The sequence below is a fragment of the Pleurodeles waltl genome, chromosome 7 (genome assembly GCF_031143425.1).
Source record: "Pleurodeles waltl isolate 20211129_DDA chromosome 7, aPleWal1.hap1.20221129, whole genome shotgun sequence".
NCBI classification, from domain to species: Eukaryota; Metazoa; Chordata; class Amphibia; order Caudata; family Salamandridae; genus Pleurodeles; species Pleurodeles waltl.
Window position 1 is genome coordinate 1,363,722,342 of NC_090446.1, and position 19,396 is coordinate 1,363,741,737.

Sequence of the window (19,396 nt, forward strand, 5' to 3'; positions counted from 1 at the left end):
GTGTCTCTTGCTTAGTGCAAACAGTAAGAAACTCTAAAATCTTTTGTTTTACTTGTGCCAGTAACTGCACATTTTGCGAGGGTACCTCGTAAATCACATTCTGAGCTCTGTTCCCCATGTTATCAGTTAAGGAATGCACTTCGACTGCCAAAAAACCCGGCTCACACGGAGGCTCAGACTGACTCACAACTGTCTTAACCCCCTCATTACTGGAATGGGAAAAGACAGATTCTTCTAAAACAGCAGTTTTATAGATTTCAGCATTATCTTGCATTAATGTGTTCTGGCTAATTTGCTCACGTAAATTCTTATTTTCATGTTCTAACTGCCTACATTTCTCCTGCATTTTTCTGTAAGCAGATAAAAGTATCCAAACCCTTCTGTCAAAAACAAAAGGAACATCATTGCTTCCAAAAGGCACATTTTCTAAATATGCTTTATCACAGCAAGAAAACATGTTTCTCATAGCACCATCAGGCAGTTTAACTACACATGCATTTTCAAACATGGTCTGCTGTGCTTCTGTAATTCTCTACACAACAAAAAACAATTACACTTTTAAATTGTGCATGTAGAAATCCACAATTCGACTTTCAAGACTGCTGACTATGCCAAAATGTTCTGCTTTCTTACATATCTCCTATGGGAGCTTACAGAACCTCTCTAGAATGCACTTCTGAGTTCAAAGACCTTTATTGTTGTTAATTCTTCCCCACCCACAAGTTCTTGAGAGACGAATTAGTAGATTTCAAGCACACGTTTAAAAGAGTAAAAGTAGTCGCAGCAATGAAAGCAAAATATATCACAGTACTTCTCAGTTGCAATGTACACAGCAAATATATAATATATTCAAAGCAAAGCATAAAAGTCAAATTCATCACCGTATGGGCAAGGCGGCAGGGCCTAAATATTCAGCTTCATCTTTCTGGGGTCTGCAAGTTGATGACTCCGGTCAACTGCGAGAAAAAGATTATCTACCCAAACGGGAGACTGGCAACTGACGTCTAGCTCCAGCCTGAAGTCAAGCAGATTCGAATCTAACTCACTGTAGCCCAGAGTCATCCTTACAAAAGCGTGCCCCCTCCTCTCAGACTCGGGAAAACTACGCAAGCCTTTGGAGACTGGCCAGATCTCTTAGACTTCTCCTATTCCCAAGGCTGAGCAAAAAGGAAAACACCAAATGTACTCTCTCTTATCAGGTCTAGTATGGTGTGAAGAAACAGCTTGGTTCATCTTGTGGAAAAACACAGCTTGGAAGAATACAGACATCTGCGATGTTTCAACTGCAATGTCTAACTCCACGTTAAAGCCAATAGGCAGCTAACCTAAATATCAAATGTAATGTCTAATGTCATGTCAAAACCAATAGGCAGCTAAGCTGAATACAGAATGTAATGTCTAATATCATGTCAAAGCCAATAGGCAGCTAAGCTGAATACAGAATGTAATGTCTAATATCATGTCAAAGCCAATAGGCAGCTAAACTGAATACAGCATGTCAAAGCCAATAGGCAGAATACAGAATGTAATGGCAAATGCCATGTCAAAGCCAATAGGCAGCTGAACTGAACAAAACATATAATGTGCTACTGGTGAACATTGAGCAACTAATATGCTCAGTGGTGAAACACAGTCATTGGTCAAACACAATTAATAGCATCACACCGCCCCCTTACACAATGCTTGCAGACACATCTCCATGCATCCTTCCAACATGCATCATGCCCAAAGTGTACTCACCTGTTGGTCTGGAGGCCCATACAGCTGTGCCGTACTGGGGTAGGACCCCATCCACCAGTCACTCCAACTCTTCCGAAGTGAAGGCTGGGGCCCTTTCCCCGGTCACATGGGCCATGGTAGGGTCCAGACACAGGTGACAGCAGCACACACAGTGTAGGTGTTCTCCTGTTGAAGGTCTGGAAACCAGTGAAGAATTACAAAGAAAATGGTGGTCATGTCTGCGGCGGTGTACACCGTCACCTCTGGCGCAGATCCCCATTAGCCACTGTACTTCCTAGAGCCCCAGATTATCCAATGAGGAACTGCACGGCGGTGCAAGACCGCCTTCTGCCACGACGCACAGCGTCAGCGGAATTACCTCACTTCCACCTGTCCCTCCAAACAGGACAGATGGTCACCATTTCAGGGGGAGGGAAAAAGGCCTATCGACAATTACTTCGTCACAGATTAGATTGACACATACTTCGCCATTTACCCTGTCCCAATACATAAGTGCACCATGTGGGCTGCAGTTGTGGTTTTGATGTTCCATTTGTGACACTCTACTCACTCTTGTGTTCCTTAGATACCTACTGCTGCGGATGAATAGGAGGTGGAGACATAACCCTGTGTACAGACCTCTGGTGGACTTGGCTACACTGGAGGACAAGCACATAACACTGACCTATAGGCTCGACAGGGCCACAATCACAGAGCTGTGTGCCCAGTTGGAGCCTGACCTGATACCCGTCACCCCACTGGGATCCCCCCTTCTTTTGCAAGTTCTATTGGTGCTCCATTTCCTGGCAACTGGTTCTTTCCAAGTGACAGTGGGCTTGGCAGCAGGAATGCCACAGCCAATATTTTCTATTGTGCTGGCAAGAGTTTTGTCTGCCCTGATGAAACACATGTGCAGCTGCATAGCTTTCCCCCAGGTGGAAGATTTGTCCACTGTGAAGGCCGGATTCTATGCAATGGGACATATCCCTAATATTATCGGTGCAATTGATGGGACACATATAGCGTTTGTCCACCCCTCTCCCACCTGCCAGAATGAACAGGTGTTCAGGAATCGTAAGAGTTTCCACTCAATGAATGTGCAAATGGTGTGCCTAGCGGACCAGTACATCTCCCACGTCAATGCTAAGTATCCTGGGTTGGTGCATGATGCCTTTGTTCTGAGGAATAGCAGCATCCCAAATGTGATGGCCCAACTACAGAGGCACAGCGTGTGGCTAATAGGTGAGCCTTGGTCCCCACCCACTGTATGTTAGAGTATGCCTCTCGTGTCAACCCCATAGGACTGTGTGTGGCTAAATGTTGCAGGTGACTCTGGCTACCCAAACCTATTGTGGCTGCTGATCCCTGTGAGGAATGCCAGGGCAACGGCTGAAGAACGTTTTAATGAGGCACAAGGGCAAACCAGACAGATCATCGAGAGGACCTTCGGCCTCCTGAAGGCCAGGTTCAGGTGCCTCCATCTGACAGGTAGATAGATCCCTGTGCTACTCACATGAGAAGGTCTGCCAGATAGTAGTGGCATGCTGCATGTTGCACAACCTGGCCCTCGGACGCCATGTACCTTTTCTTCAGGAAGAGGAGAATGGAGATGCCCCTGTGGCAGCAGTGGAGCCTTAGGACAGTAAGGATGAAGAGGATGAGGATGAGGACAGCAGAACATCAGTAATCCGTCAGTACTTCCAATGACACACAGGTGAGACAGTGCAGATTAACATTTCTATGACTAATGGTGTATTCTGTGTGGCTGTGGCAAGATGGCATTAGCTTCCTTTTAACTCTACTTACTGTCACTTATTGTTTGTCAATTTGCAGATGTTGGTGATAGCACAACAGTGTACTGATGTGCTGACTACAGCCAGCTACAGGTCATTCATTCTATGCTCTCACAATGTACAGTACATTTGCAATGGATGTAACTGTTTCCAAGAATACACATTTTCAACACATGACATACAAGTAGTTAAGTTGTGTGCAAGGGTGTTTATTGTAGTGCTAAGAAATTGAGGGGAATGTCCAATGGAATGGGGTGATGATGGAGGAAAGTCCAGGGTATTGTTCCAGTCTGTTTGTAGCACAGGTCCAGTGTCCAAGAGGCCATAGGAAGGGGAGCAAAGGCAGTTCAAAGTGGACAAGGTGACCAGGTGGGACACAAGGGGGACAATCAGGAGAGTCTCATTTCCTGGCGGTGGTTATAGCAAGTGTTTCTGGCTTCTGTCTTGGTCGCAGGGAACGTTTGCGGGTTGGTTCACCTTCTGCAGGATGAGGGGTGCTGGTGGCCTGTGGGTCCTGTGGCGGGGCCTCCTGCCCACTAGCGGCAGCACCAGTGGAAGGCTGGTCGATGGAATGGCTAGTGGTGTGCTGATGCCTCCTTCGAGGTGTTGGCCATGTCTGCCAGCACCCCTGCTATGGAGAACAGGGTGGTGTTGGCCTGCAAGTCCTCCCTGATCCCCTGATACTGTTTCTCCTGCAGCCACCTGTTCTCCTGCACGTTGTCTAGGATCTGGCCCATCGTGTCCTTGGAATGTTGGTAGAATCCCAGGATCTCGGAGAGTGCCTTCTGGAGAGTCGGTTCCCTGTCTTGTCCTGTCCTCCCCCTGGCGCACAGCAGTCCTCCCAGTGTCCCTGTTGGCCTGTAACTCTGTCCCCTGAATGGTGTGCCCACTGCCACTGACCCCAGGTCCCTGATTGTCTTGGGGGTGAGGTGTGGCCTGTGGTCCCTGTACAGGTGGGCACACGGCTGATCGACGTGTTCTGGGGACAGAGGTGTGGGTACGCTGGGTGGGTGCTGTGATGTTGGACCCTGATGGGGGAGGCTATGTGGTGGTCTGTGAGTGGGCTTGAGTGACCGGTTGTCCAGTGGTCCCTGATGGGCCAGGTTGGTCATCCAGATCCTGAATTCCAGAGTTACTGTCACCACTGGGGGCATCTTCTGTTGGGGCACTGGATAGTCGTGGCACCTCCTCGCCACTGACGTTGGCTGGCGCACCTGTGGGGATGTAAGTGATGTATTATGTTTCAAGTGTATTGTACATCCCTGGCTTCCCCTCTAAGGTTGATGTTGCCCTGCGACCTTTTGTTTGTGTATGGTGATGTATTGTGGGACTGTTAGTTTCCCTATGCTGTGCATGCTTTTGAGATGGGTGTCCATGCAGGACTGGATGGGCTGTCCATGCATTGGTATAGCATGCAGGGCTTGGCATTGGGGTTGGGCATATGTGTAGGTGCAGTGCATGAGATGTAGAGGAGTGATGGGAGTGAGGGTAAGGGTGTGAGACGGCATGCAGGTATGATGGGGGTGATAGGTAGTAAATGTTGCTTACCAGTGTCCAGTCCTCCGGCTAATCCAGCGAGTCCCTCAGGATGCAGTAATGGCAGTATTTTGCTCCTCCCATGCTGGGAGCTGTGGGGGAGGAGGTGGGGGTTCACCACCAGTCCTCTGTATGGTGAGCTGGTGCCTTGCTGCAGTGGAATGTACCTTCCCCCATAGGTCGTTCCACCTCTTCCTGATGTTGTCCCTTGTTCTTGGGTGCTGTCCATGGCGTTCACCCTGTCCACGATACTCCGCCATAGCTCCATCTTCCTTGCAATGGGTATCTGCTGTACCTGTGCTCTAAACAGCTGTAGCTCTACCCTGACAACTTCCTCCACCATGACCCTTAACTCCTCCTCAGTGAAATGGGGGTGCCTTTGTGGTGCCATGGGTGTTGTATGTTGTGTTTTGGTGAGAGTGTGGGTGATGTGGTGGGGTGTGTGATGTGGGGTGCGTGAGGGATGTATAGGTGTCAGTGGTGTGTGTGTAGTTGTCTCTGTGATGTCGGTGGCTAACTCTTGTAGTCTCTTGGATTGGCAAAGGAATGTGGGTACTGTGGGTGTGTGTTTTATAGTGCTGTTGGTGTGTGGGTGTGGTGTATGTATCAATGTTAGGTGTGTGCCTTTGGTATTGGCCAATGTGGTGGTGTTTTGTTTGTGGGTGTCCATTGTGAGTGCGGCGGTATGTACCGCCAATGGTTTAGTGCCATTGAATGTCCGCCGTGGTGATTGGTGTATCATAATGTGGAGGGCGTTGTTTTGTTGGCGTAACGATATGGGTGTTGGTACTGACACTTTACCAGTGCCCTTTGGGCTAGCGGATGTGTGTGTGTGGCAGTATTCTGTTGGATTGGTGTGTGTGTCATAATATGGAGAACTGATATCCGCCCCTGCGTTGGTATGTCAGCGGCCGTCAGCGTGGTGGTAAGCGGGATTTACCACCAGGGTTGTAATGAGGGCCATAGTGTGCACAGAGTCCAAGGATTCTCCAAGAGGCTTGACAGAGGCAATAATAGACAATACTAATGCTCTATTTGTGGTAGTGTGGTCGAGCAGTTAGGCATCTCAGAGGGTAGTGTTAAGCATTTGTTGTACACACACAAGCAATAAGTAAAAACGCACACTCAGTGACTTACCTCCAGACCAGTAGGTTTTTATATAGAAAAATATATTTTGTTAATTTATTTCTAGAACCACAAGATTCAGTTTGCAGGTAAGTACATTAAATGAAAGGTACTTTGCATAGGTAAGTTCAGTACTTTGAATCAAATCGACATTACATACAGTTTTCTTTAAAATGGCAAAAAGCTATTTAAAAAGTGGACACTACAATTTTCAACAGTTCCTGGGGGAGGAAAATACAGTACAGATTTATAGGTAAGTAATCGACTTATAGACTCAGTCTCCGGGGCATAGGTAGCCCACCGTTGAGGGTTCAAGGTAACCCCAAACACCCAGCAACACAGGGCCAGTTAGGTGCAGAGGTCAAACAGGAGCCAAAATAACATGGGTGCCTATGGAGACAGGGGGTACTTCGGTTCCAGTCTGCTTGTAGTTAAGTACCCGCATTTTCGGGGGGGCACACCAGGGGGGTTTAGCGGAGCACTGGGGGGGCCATAGTAGGCACCAAACATGCATCCTCAGTGGCACAGGGGTGTCTGGGTGCAAACAGGGCGTCGGGTTCCCAATGGAGCTCAATGGGTGGACTCCGGGGGTCACTTAGGCGCTGCAGGCAAGGCACAGGAGGGCTTCTAGGGCAAGCCACCGACTGGACAGGGAGAAGGGCTGCCTGCTGGTCACTGCTGCACCAGTGGTCGGTCTCTCTCGAGTCTGGGGGCTGCCGGTGCAGTTCTTCTCCTGGCTTCGGAAATCTTCGTCCCGGGTAGTCGCAGTCAGGGGGTCATTGGAATTCCATCTGCAGGCGTCAACGTGGAGGGGTGAAGAGGTCAGCCCAGGGTGGACAGTTGGTCGTAATCGCCCTGGGGTCCTCTCTGGCTGGTTGGTTCCTCTAGACAGGGGCCAGGGGTGTCGGATGCAGAGTAGTTTTGGACTTACGCTTCTGGAGTTAGGTGGGAGTCCCTTTAAAGATGGTTGCTTTTTCTTCTTGTTGGACAGGTCCGCTGTCCACAGGAATTTCTTGGTCCTCGGTGATGCAGGCAATCCCTTGGAGGCTTTTAAGGAGCCGCTGATCCTGTAGAACGCGTTGCTTTTCTTTTACAGGTTCTTTGAAGCAGGAGACGGGCCGGTAGGGCTGGGGGCGAGTCAGTTGGTGTCTCCTTTTCTTCTCTATGGGGTTTTCAGCACAGCAGCCTTTCTTTTGTTTAGGTCGTCAGGAATCTGACTAGCTTGGTTCAGGGAGCCCTTAAATGCAAGATTTTGGGATGTTTTTAGGGGTCAGAGGGCAGTAGCCAATGGCTACTGTCCCTGAGGGTGCCTACACCCTTCCTGTGCCCACTCCCTTTGGGGAGGGGGCACATTCCTAACCCTATTGTTCCCTGTCCTCCTAAGGCAGATGGAGGATTCTGCAAGGGGGGGGGGGGTCACTTCAGCTCTGGACACCCTAGGGGTGGTCCTGGCTGAGGTGGTGACTCCTCCTTGTTTTGCCTAATTATTCCTCTGCACTTGCCGCCAATAGTGGGGCTTAGTCCGGCGGCTGGGCATCTCAACTAGCTGGAGTGCCCTGGGGCATTGTAACACGAAGCCTGTGCCTTTGAGGCTCACTGTTAGGTGTCACAGTTGCTGCAGGGAGGAGGTGTGAAGCTCCTCCACCCAGTGCAGGCTTTGTTTCTGGTCCCAAGGAGCACAAAGGCTCTCACCCCAGGTGGTCAGAAACTTGTCTCTCAGTGGCAGGCTGGCACAGACCAGTCAGTCCTGCACTGAAGGATTGGGTAAAATAAAGGGGGATCTCTAAGATACCCTCTGTGTGCATTTTTTAATAAATCCAACACTGGCATATGTGTGGGTTTATTGTTCCGAGAAGTTTGATACCAAACTTCCCACTATACAGTGTAGCCATTATGGAACTGTAGAGTTTGTTTTGACATACTCCAAGACCATATACTTAATATAGTCACACTGTACTTACAATGTCTAAGAATGGACTTAGACACTGTAGGGGCATATTGCTCATGCAGCTATGCCCTCACTTGTGGTATAGTACACCCTGCCTAAGGGCTTTAAGGCCTGCTAGAGGGGTGACTTACCTATGCCACAGGCAGTGTTTTGTGTGCATGGCACCCTGAGGGGGATGCAATGTCGACTTTGCCTTTTTCTCCCCATCAACACACACAATCTGCAATGGCAGTGTACATGTGTTAGGTGAGGGGTCCCTCATGGTGGCACAACACATGCTGCAGCCCTTAGGTACCTTCCCTGGTCACAGGGCCGTGGTACCACTGGTACCTTTTACAAGGGACTTATCTGTTTGCCAGGAGTGTGCCAATTGTTGAAACAATGGTACATTTTTAGTGAAAGAACACTGGTGCTGGGGCCTGGTTAGCAGGGTCCCAGCACACTCTCAGTCAAGTCAGCATCAATATCAGGCAAAAAGTGGGGGGGTAACTGCAACAAGGGCCATTTTTTTACAACAGGTAAGCGTCCTGCAGATCAAAACTCACTATCCAATCGTCTGGCCGAAGTTAGTCGTGGAGAAGATGGATTCCCTCCATCTTGAATTGGCAGTAAACCAGCCAAGCATTGAACTCCCTCAGATTGATGACTGGTCATTGCCTGCCGTCTCGCTTGTCCACTATGAAGAGGCTGCTGAGAAAACCCTGTGGATGCAAAAAGGATGGGACTATCGCTTCTTTGGCATATAGGTCTTGCACCTCATGGTCCACCAAAGCTGTGGTCTTCTGAGAAAAAAACATGGATCAAGGTCTGGAGAGCTGGACTGGGGATCCGTAAATTTCTATCTGGAAATCCCTGACAGTTTGGAGCACCTAGGCGTCGGAAGTTAGTGCCTGCCAATTGTGGAAGAACCTTGGCAACATCCCTCCTGTGGGAATAGAGGGATCAGCGAGAGCACCTACAGGATTGGTTTCCATGGATGTGACCTTTGAGGGTCCCCCTAGATCCTCATCCCTGGTGGCCTTTCTGGTGGGCAAGAATCGCCGGTACAGGCTTGGTCGGGCCCTCTCTAAGGCTCTGTCCTCTGGTGGGGGCTTGGACGAAGAAACAGCCGGTTAAGCGCCTTCTACCACAACCAGTCCCGATGAAAGGACGTGGGTGGAAGACACATTTGATCGATGACTGGGCCTTATCCATATATGTGAAAGTGGTGACGATTTTTGACAATTCCTTAATAAAAGGATTGCCAAAAAATCCCCCTTATGCCACAGCCCCTGTCTTCGTGGAAGCAAGGTCCTTGAGCTTGGGGGTCTACTTTGATGAGCAGTGATCGACGTCTCTCAGCTGAGATTGAACAATTGGTATTGCCCAAGAAAATAACTGCTCTTTGGGCTCATCCTGAGATGGTCTCTGGAGACAGTGCGGTACCAGAGGCTTTTGCCTGTTAGACAAGTTCCAAAATCTTCGTGAGGGGACCTGCAATGTCCAAAAGTTTGTCCTGGCAGGACCTATTGATACCCTTTTTGGGGTTTCTGATGAATTTTAGGAGAAAGGTAGCCATCCTGGGATCTATTTCTGAAGTGGCGGCGACCTTCCCTGCAAGGGAAGGACGTGGAAACTGCCCTGAGCTTACGACGGACATCCTTATCGAAAAATTCCCTAAGGCTCTGAGTGACATATGCTCTAACTTTGTCTGAGGGCAACCAGTCTGCCCAATGGGGGTAGACCAGCTTTTTGGGGTCCAGCATGTGAGGGGCCTCCTAAGGGTAGGACCTAAGGGACGGATGCCAGGTCCTGGATGGGCCTGCTTCGTCAGGTGAATCACCTGGGGAGTCATCCCTGTCCGAGTCCACCGACGGTAAGGCATAAAAGCCTTCTGCCACTGAAGTGAATACCTCAAGGAAGTTGCGAACGTGGGTGAGGTTTCTTTCTCAAGGAATGCCTGCTTCACTCGGTCAAAGGCTGATGTGTCTGAATGTCGGTGCTTCTGGGGACAATGCACCGGAGGATCAGACAGAAAGCCCCTGGGGTGGAGGTCTGTCAGGGTAAGAGGGTTCAGGCACATATACATATGCCAGCTGAAGCAAGCATCTCTCCAAGGGTTCTAAGGCCAAGGCCACAGCCTGCTGGATGGAGGCATCAACAGCCTTGCAAAGCTCGTTATCAATATGGAGTACTGAAATGTTCTCCTCTGTATAGGTGCCCTGCATATTGGACAGGTTCTGAGGACTGAACCTTAGCAAATAAGGAACCCCAAAACTCTTCATTTTCTTGTATTTTGTCTTCTCTCTCTCTTTTTTATGGTTGAAAAAGATGGGCTGCAAGCACCTCAAGGTAACCGTGGACTAGTGACTAGTCGTCCTCATGTGAGTGCCAAGCATCAGATCATGGCCTGGACCTAGCCAGGAAGTTGCTGCTGTGCAAGACACAGCTTTGGGGGCCTGGACGTAGCCAGAAATTGCAAAGCACAGCAAGGGTTAATGTAGCAGGACTGCCATGTCTAAAAATCAGCACCCTCTAGGATAAAAACTCTTCTAAGGGTGGATTTCTGCATGTGTAGGGTAATCCCCTGGGACCAATCTCCCTTGCGCTAATCATGGACAACAAAAAAACGCACCTGGGCCCAGCCTGTGTTTGCCAAGTGAGAATACTGTTGGAGCCTAGGAGAGGCTTTCACTAATGTTACTCGCCTGGGGGTCGGCCGCTGGCTTGGAAAGCAATACAGACCCCACTTTGGGGCGGCAGGGCTGTGCACCGGGGACGCGTCTGATACTGATTGAGGTTGGCGTCCCCGGGAAATTAAGTTGCGCATTATGCGTGTCACTTGCAAGAGAGCTCCATAGGAGCTGCCGATCTGCACCATAGTCTCCGCCAAGAAGGAAAACAGGTCGGAGTCGGCGCAAGGCAGGTGAAATATGAAATGCCAGCATTCACAACCCTATCTCTCTTGAGACAATGAAAAAACACTCTGACACAAATAAAGCACGAGGAATGTACAAGCACTTATCTCGTCTCCGAGGCAGGAAATAAAGAGGAAGGACTTGTGTGAAATCGGAAATATATGGACAGAGCAGGTATGGGCTGTTGATTTTCTTGTAGTTTTCTCGCATGGGGATATTGAAGAGGAAAGGAAAATAAGCATAATCCACACCTCTGGTCCTGACACAGAATTATGCACAAAAAGACTATTTTTTCTAAACTTTAATAAATAACAAGTTAAAAAGTACTTACCCGATTTTTATGATCTTGATCTTAAAAATGTCATTAAAGTCTGAAGTATTTTTGTAAATTGGTCTTGAGTCATTCTTTTGAGTGTGTGTCCACATTTATTGATACTGTGAGTACAACAAATGCTTAGCACTTCTGCAAGATTGGCCTAACTGCTGAAACAAGCTATCATAAAGATTAGAGCATTAGGTGGTCTAATTTTTACCTCTGTAAACCAGGGTGGGGTTGCTCGGACTCTCTGCACAGTGCACATCAGTTTTGTACACTATGTAGAGAGCCAGTCTCTTACACTGCACATTTAAAAAAAATGAGATTGCTGAAAGATCAAGCAGTTCTGTTTGGCACACGTACTCATACCAAACAGCCTCCCATTTTAGACTAGAATCCATCTGGTTCCAAGAAAAGGCCCAAATAGACCCTGTGGCTTGAGATTGAGTAGATTTGCTGAATCAGTTCCCATTACTGGTCATGGTAACAACAAACACAATCAGCCCCCTTTACTGGAAAGGTTTAATCATTGACTTTAAATAAGCCCTTCTGCCAATAGATAGATAAGACGTAAACATCTCAAGAGCAAACTTAGCCTGCTTCTGGCCAAACAAAAATGAGGACTGATGATGCTCCAGTCTTGTTGGAAGGATAGTTGTAAAAGGAATGTTATATGGTACAAATAATGGGACCCTTAAAAAACCCAAATCTTTTGCTAACCTAAAGCAATCATCCAATTTGTATGATAATTATACAGGATTCTAAAAACTAAATGTTACAGCAAACCAGGTAAATTAAATCAAAACTTTGATCCCTCACTACCTACCTTTAAAACGCCATACAATTGGGCATATTCTGAGATTCTTGCACTAAATCATATAGGGGGTGATTCTGACCCCGGCGGTACTAGACCGCCGGGGCCAGGGTCGGCGGGAGCACCGCCAACAGGCTGGCGGTGCCCCGCAGGGCATTCTGACTGCGGCAGTTCAGCCGCGGTCAGAAGAGGAAAACCGGCGGTCTCCCGCCGGTTTTCCGCTGCCCTTCTGAATCCTCGATGGCGGCGCAGCTCGCTGCGCCGCCATGGTGATTCAGACACCCCATACCGCCATCCAGGAACAGGATGGCGGTATGGGGTGTCGTGGGCCCAATGGCATGGGCACTGCAGGGGCCCCCGTAAGCGGCCCCACTTTGAATTTCACTGTCTGCATTGCAGACAGTGAAATTCGCGACGGGTGCAACTGCACCCGTCGCACCTTCCCACTCCGCCGGCTCAATTCTGAGCCAGCGCCCTCGTGGGAAGGGTTTTTGCACTGGGCTGGCGGGCGGCCTTTTGGCGGTCGCCCGCCAGCCCAGTGCAAAAGCCAAAATACCCTCAGCGGTCTTGCGACCGCGGAGCGGTATTTTGGAGGGGGGAAGTCTGGCGGGCGTCCTCCGCCGCCCGCCAGACTTAGAATGACCCCCATAATCTAATGGTTGCGAATAAATAAAAATAGGAAATTTAACTATTCCCCAAAGAAAAATAATCTATCACTGACACAAGCAAGTATAATAATTGAAAATAAGTTTAATAATGATAACCCGACCCATTTCAAACAAGATTTGTTTTTGCACAGACCTTCTGTTCCTCTAATAAACATTTCAAACTAAAGTTACCGGACAGTTGAAAATGTTGGAATTGCAAGAAATGGGTAGGGGATATAAAACATATTTTAAGTGCCCTGCCCTCCTTAACATCTGTAATGGTATTGAAGAATTTAAGCCAACGTTTTTCTAAACTACAGTAATCTAAGATTATACAACAAACTGTTAGGCCTACACAGCACCAACATATATACAAATTAAACTCCTCAGATCAACAGTTAATCTATCTAATGCTAAAATTAGCTACTAAATTAATTCTCTGTAACCAATAATAGTTCAACAACTCTTCCTTCCACGCTCTGTGGTGGTGGCAAGCGCATTTGAGAAGTGCAGACAGTATTGTGCTTTCGCATTTCTACTGGGTCTCCCCCTCATGTTGTATTTGGGAGAAAATTCAAAAAACTATCTAGCTAACTAGAAACCACCAAACCAAGAACCTCACACCTCCGAATATCATTATGATGCTAGGAATTCAGTTGGTTGTCAACCGACTAGTCATCGTTTAATGTTATAAGGAAACAAGTGCTAGACTAACTCACACGGGAGTATCTCTATTTCCAAGTCTTGCAAAAATGTTAGTCCGTTAGCAGTACTTAGTCTTCTCTTTGTCTTTTTGTTTTTTCTCTACTTCACCTGTAACGTTTATATAGGGACCATAGTTATGCAGATATTATAGATGAACATGAAATATATGTAGAAGAATTCTGAACTTCCCAAGAGAAATTTGGAGATGTGAAAGAGAAACTCAGAAAGAAGTCACAGTAATGATGTAAGTTGATTGACGTCATGCTTATTTATGTAAATATTTGCATAACAACCCCAATAAAGGATTTTGAATTAAAATATATATATATTCAGTCACATTTATGTGACAAAACACTGATATTTACGCTTAATGGCAAATGCTTAACCATTAGACTTTACCCCAATAAAATGGTACCACTAAAGGAAAAGTGTGGTTCACAGGACCCAAACTAGAGGCAAAACCCAATGTGGGATGCCAAAAGGGTTCTCCCCTTCAGGAGGGCCTGAAATGCCGTGGACCTGGCGGATGATTTTTTGTCAAACGGAAAAAAAAACTCAAATTTGGACCTGGATTTCCAGGTAGAAGGTGTTCTACCTACCACCTTCTGCAAGAGAAGACACCCTCTCGGTGAAGATCCCCTTGGGAACAAGGGGTGGTGCAGTTGCTTGAAATCCCCATCCTCACTTTGGGAGCAGATTGAGGGGTACTTCCCTATAGGCCCATATGGTAGGAAAAGTCATGGGTTAATTCATGACTTGGACGGATTTGCTACTGTCCAAGGAGGTTAATCCTTGTGGCAAGGGGTTCTTTCGTTGGAGCTTTTCCTTTCTGAGGGAGGTGGAATTGGAAGGGCCCACCACCTGATTCTACCTCTCTGCAGTATCCTACTTTCGCAGGGAGCGAAACATGGTTTAGTCTTTGTGGGGTTAGAGTAGCACCTATTTCTGCATCACAGGATGTTCAATTCAGCACTACCTGTGCGGAACTAGGAGCACTTAACAATATACTTTAAATTTCTTTAACTACCATGGGGGAGCTGAAGAAAGTGACGGGGCACAAGTAAAAGTCATATGCCTTCAAAACCCAGTGTTCAGTGGCTCTGGCTCCAAGAATTAAGGCCCTCATTACAACCCTGGTGGTAAATTCTGCTTACCGCCGTGCCGACAGCCGCCAACATACCGTAACCACAGCAGTATTCCGCTATGGGTATTATGACCCACACTGAGAAATCCGCCACTATACAGACACCCACACAAGTCAGCCAGACCAAAGGTCAGTGATAAACTGGCGATAGCAAAACCCACACCGTCACGCCAACAGGAATACACCCACAGTATCACGACCCATGAATCACGGCAGCGGTCTTACAACCGCGGTAAACCTTTGGCAGTATACACCGCCGCGCTTAAAATACACACACACGTACAAAACACAACCACATTGGATAATTCAAAATACACACACCTGACACACATACACACACCACACCCTCACCACTATAAAACACACACCCACATTACCCACAACCCTTTCAACAAACAAATTAGAACAAGCAGAGAGAGAAAAGCAAAGACCACACCTTCACCCAGAGGCACAGAACACCATCACACATACACCATCCACGCACATCACATAATACATCACAACACAGCACCCCACACATCACCCACACAACATCATGGCACCTCAAAGACACCCCAGGTTTTCCGAGGAGGAGCTAAGGGTCATGGTGGAGGAAATCATCCAGGTAGAGCCACAGCTATTCGGATCACAGGCGCAGCAGACATCCATTGCAAGGAAGATGGAGCTATGGTGGAGAATCGTTGACAGGGTCAACGCCGTGGGACAGCATCCAAGAACCAGGGATGACATCAGGAAGATGTGGAACAACCTACGGGGAAGGTACATTCCGTGGTATCAAGACACCAGATTGCTGTACAGAGGACTGGCGGTGGACCCCCACCTCCTCCCCCACAACTAACAACATGGGAGGAGCAAGTCTTGGCAATCATGCATCCTGAGGGCCTTGCAGGAGTAGCAGGAGGACTGGACTCTGATAAGTCAAATCTTTACTACTTTATCCCCCCAACCCTACCTGCATGCCAGCACAAACTCGTACCCCTACCCTCACCCCCATCACTCCAACACCTCACATATACCCCACTAGCACAACACACCCATCCCAATACCAAGCCCTGCATGCAACAACAATGCATGGACACCCATCACAGACCTGCATGGACACCCATCACCACAGCATGCACACTCTATAGACTCACCCAGCCCACGTAATCAGCAATCACAGAAGGCCAAGGCGACAGTGCAAACACATTTATACAGGGAAACACCCATTGCACAAGATGGCACACACAGATACAATAACAATGCATTTGCATCCCAACAGGACCCCTACCCAACGTCACCGGACAGGAGGTGCCAGCTATATCCACTCCCCCCACAGAAGAGCCCCACAGTGATGACAGCAGCTCTGCACGCCTGGATCAGGATGACCAGCCTGGCCCATCTGGGACCTCTGGACAGTCGGTTCCCCTGCCACAGTCCCAAACCACCACAGAACCTCCTCCCTCAGGAAACACAAGCACAGCACCCAGCCAGCGGGCCCATGCCACTGTCCCCAGGACACGTCAATCAGCAGTGTGTCCACCACTACAGGGACCCCAGGCAACCCCACTAACCCCGGACTATCAGGGACCTGGGGTCAGTGGCAGTGGGCACATGGTTCAGGAGACAGAGGCACAGGACAACAGGGAAGCTGGGAGGACTGCTGTGCGACAGGGGGAGGACAGGCCCAGGGAACCCACTCTCCACGCGGCACTCTCCAAACATCATGGGAGCATACCACCATTCCCAGGAGACCATGGGCACGGTACTGGCCAAGTTTCAGGAGACCCAGCGGCTGCAGGAGGGACACTACATGGGGATCAGGGATGACCTTACCAAAATATACACCATCCTTGTCACCATAGCAGGGGCGCTGGCTGATATGGGCAAGACCATGAGGGAGGCAGTGGCTCAACAAAGGGCCCCTTACACTAGCCAATCCGAGGAACAGCCTTCCACCTCCACCGGCGCTAGTGGACAGGAGGCCCCGCCACAGGACCAACAGGCCACCAGCACCCCACCCCCTGCAGAAGGAGAACCACCGCAAACGGTCCCCGCGATCCAGGCAGAAGACAGAGAACATTGCCAAGACCCCCGCCAGGACATAGGACCCTCCTGATTATCCCTTCTGTCCCACTCTGTTACCCTGGCCACCTTGAACTGCTATTGCTCCCCTTCCTATGCCCCCTTGTACAATGCACCTGTGATACCAAGAGACTGGACTTTACCATGGACCTTCCTCCACCATCACCCCAGCCCCTTGCACATACCCCTATACCCATTAGCACCTAAATAAACACCCTTTAATCAAAAACCAATCTGGAGTCAGTCTGATTTTTCACAAATGTATTATCACAACATTAGCAACAAAATTGTAATGTAAATGTTCATTTACTCATACCAATGTATGACAATTGTTGGGCAGCAGTACACATAGCAGATGGCAGAATGGGGTACACAGATCTGAAAAAAGGAAATCCAAAGGGAACAGTCAGTGTCCATAGACAGAGGTTAAGATGCTGCTGTGTACAATGTCCTAAAGTATACTGAAATGTGAAGAGGAGTTACAGTCTCTTACATGTGTGTCACTGGAAGTACTGCATGATGATGTTCGTTCTGTTGTCAATATCTTCTTCCTCTGCCGCCTCTTCCTCACTGTCCACAGGCTCCGCCACTGCCACAAGATCATCACCAGGCTCATCCTCCAGCAGTAAAGGCACCTGGCGTCTCAATGCCAGGTTGTGCAACATACAGCATGCCACGTTGATCTGGCACACCTTCTTCAGTGAGTAGTACAGGGAGCCACCTGTTAGATGGAGGCACCGGAATCTGGCCTTCAGTAGGCCGAACGTCCTATCAGTAATCCTTCTAGTTCGCCCATGTGCCTCATTGTAGTGTTCCTCTGCCCTTGTCCTGGCATTCCTCACTGGGGTCAGTAGCCATGAGAGGTTGAGGTAACCAGAGTCACCTGCAAATTTCGAGGGAAACCTATTAGACACACACTAACCCTTAGGGACTACCTCATACCCAGACACCTACTCATACTGTGTGGGGACCTTGGGCTTACCTATTAGCCACACCCGGTGCCTCTGGAGTTGGGCCATCACATAAGGGATATTCCTATTCCCCAAGATATAGGCATCCTGCACAGAGCCAGGATACTTGATATTCACATGGGAGATATACTGGTCCACCAAACACACCATTTGCACATTCATCGAATGGTAGCTTTTTCTATTTCTGTACACTTGTTCTTTTCTTCGGGGGGCGGGGGGACAAATGCCACATGTGTCTTATCAATGGCACCAATGATGTTGGGGATATGTCCCAGGGCATAGAAGTCAGCTTTCACTGTGGCTAAATCATCCACCTGGGGCAACACGATGTAGCTGCGCATGTATTTCAGCAGGACAGATAACACCCTGCTCAACACGTTAGAAAACATTGGCTGAGACATCCCAGATGCCATGGCCACTGTAGTTTGGAAGGAGCCACTTGCCAGGAAATGGAGCACTGACAGGACCTGCACTAGAGGGGGGATACCTGTGGGTTGGTGGATAGCTGACATCAGGTCTGGCTCCAATTGGGATTGTTCTTGTATTGTGGCACGATCAAGTCTGTATGTGATTAGGATTTGTCTGTCTTCCATTGTCGACAGGTCCACCAGGGGTTTGTACACCGGAGGATGCCGCCATCTCATCATCTTCCCCAGCGGTTGTAGCCTATGGAGGAGAACGGTGAGCAGAGGGTCATTTACCACAAAGGTAGCACAACTGTGTCTGAACTCATGTTAGAGAATCCGTGTGTGAATTCGTGAGTCCGTATAAGTGCCAATATGTGCTGTGATGCAGTTAGGTGCCATGTCATGTGCAACCCTGAAATGGCGCCTGCCTGACTTGTGAGGAGGGACAAGGGGAAATTAGGTAACTGCGGTGGCGTTGTGCAGCGTCGCAGTAGGCGGTCGAAGACCGCCACGCAACTCTGCATTGGTTATCATTGGGCTCTATTGGTTCCAGGAGCCAATGGCGATGTACGCCAGCAGTGATGGTACGGACCGCCGCGGACGTGACCGCCATTTTCTATCTGTTCACTCACTTGATACCTGACCATCAACAGGAGAGGACCTACACTGCAAGTGCTGCTGTGACCTGAGTCTGGAAGCGACAATGGCTACAGTGTCTGGGGAAAGGACCCCTGTCTTCACTGTGGAGGAGTTGGACAAACTGGTGGGTGGGGTCCTCCCCTAGTACACGCTATGCTACGGTCCTCCAGACAAACAGGTGAGTACACTGTGAGCATAATGTGTGGGCAATGCCTGTTTGGAGTGGTGTGGATGTAAGGTACATGTTGGAGGGTGGGCTGAGCGCTGCATGTGAGGATGGTCAGTGTATGTGCATCAGGGCATGGGTGGGAACTGGTGGGCAATGAGTATGATGGTCTGGACGGGTGAGTAATTCCTTTCCTCCTGTACCTTCCCTCCAGGTCAGCGCCAATCAGAAGAAGGGTATTTGGTGTGCCATCGCCAAGGAAGTGCGGACCCTGGGGGTCTATCACAGACGGAGCACCCACTGCCGCAAGAGATGGGAAGACCTGCGCCGCTGGAGCAAGAAGACGGCGGAGGCCCAGCTGGGGCTGGCCTCGCAATGTGGAAGGGGTGCCCGTCGAACCATGACCCCCTTGATGTTCAGCATCCTGGCGGTGGCCTATCCGGAGTTGGATGGGTGCTTGAGGGCTTCACAGCAGCCACAAGGAGGTGAGTACAGTGTCATAAAG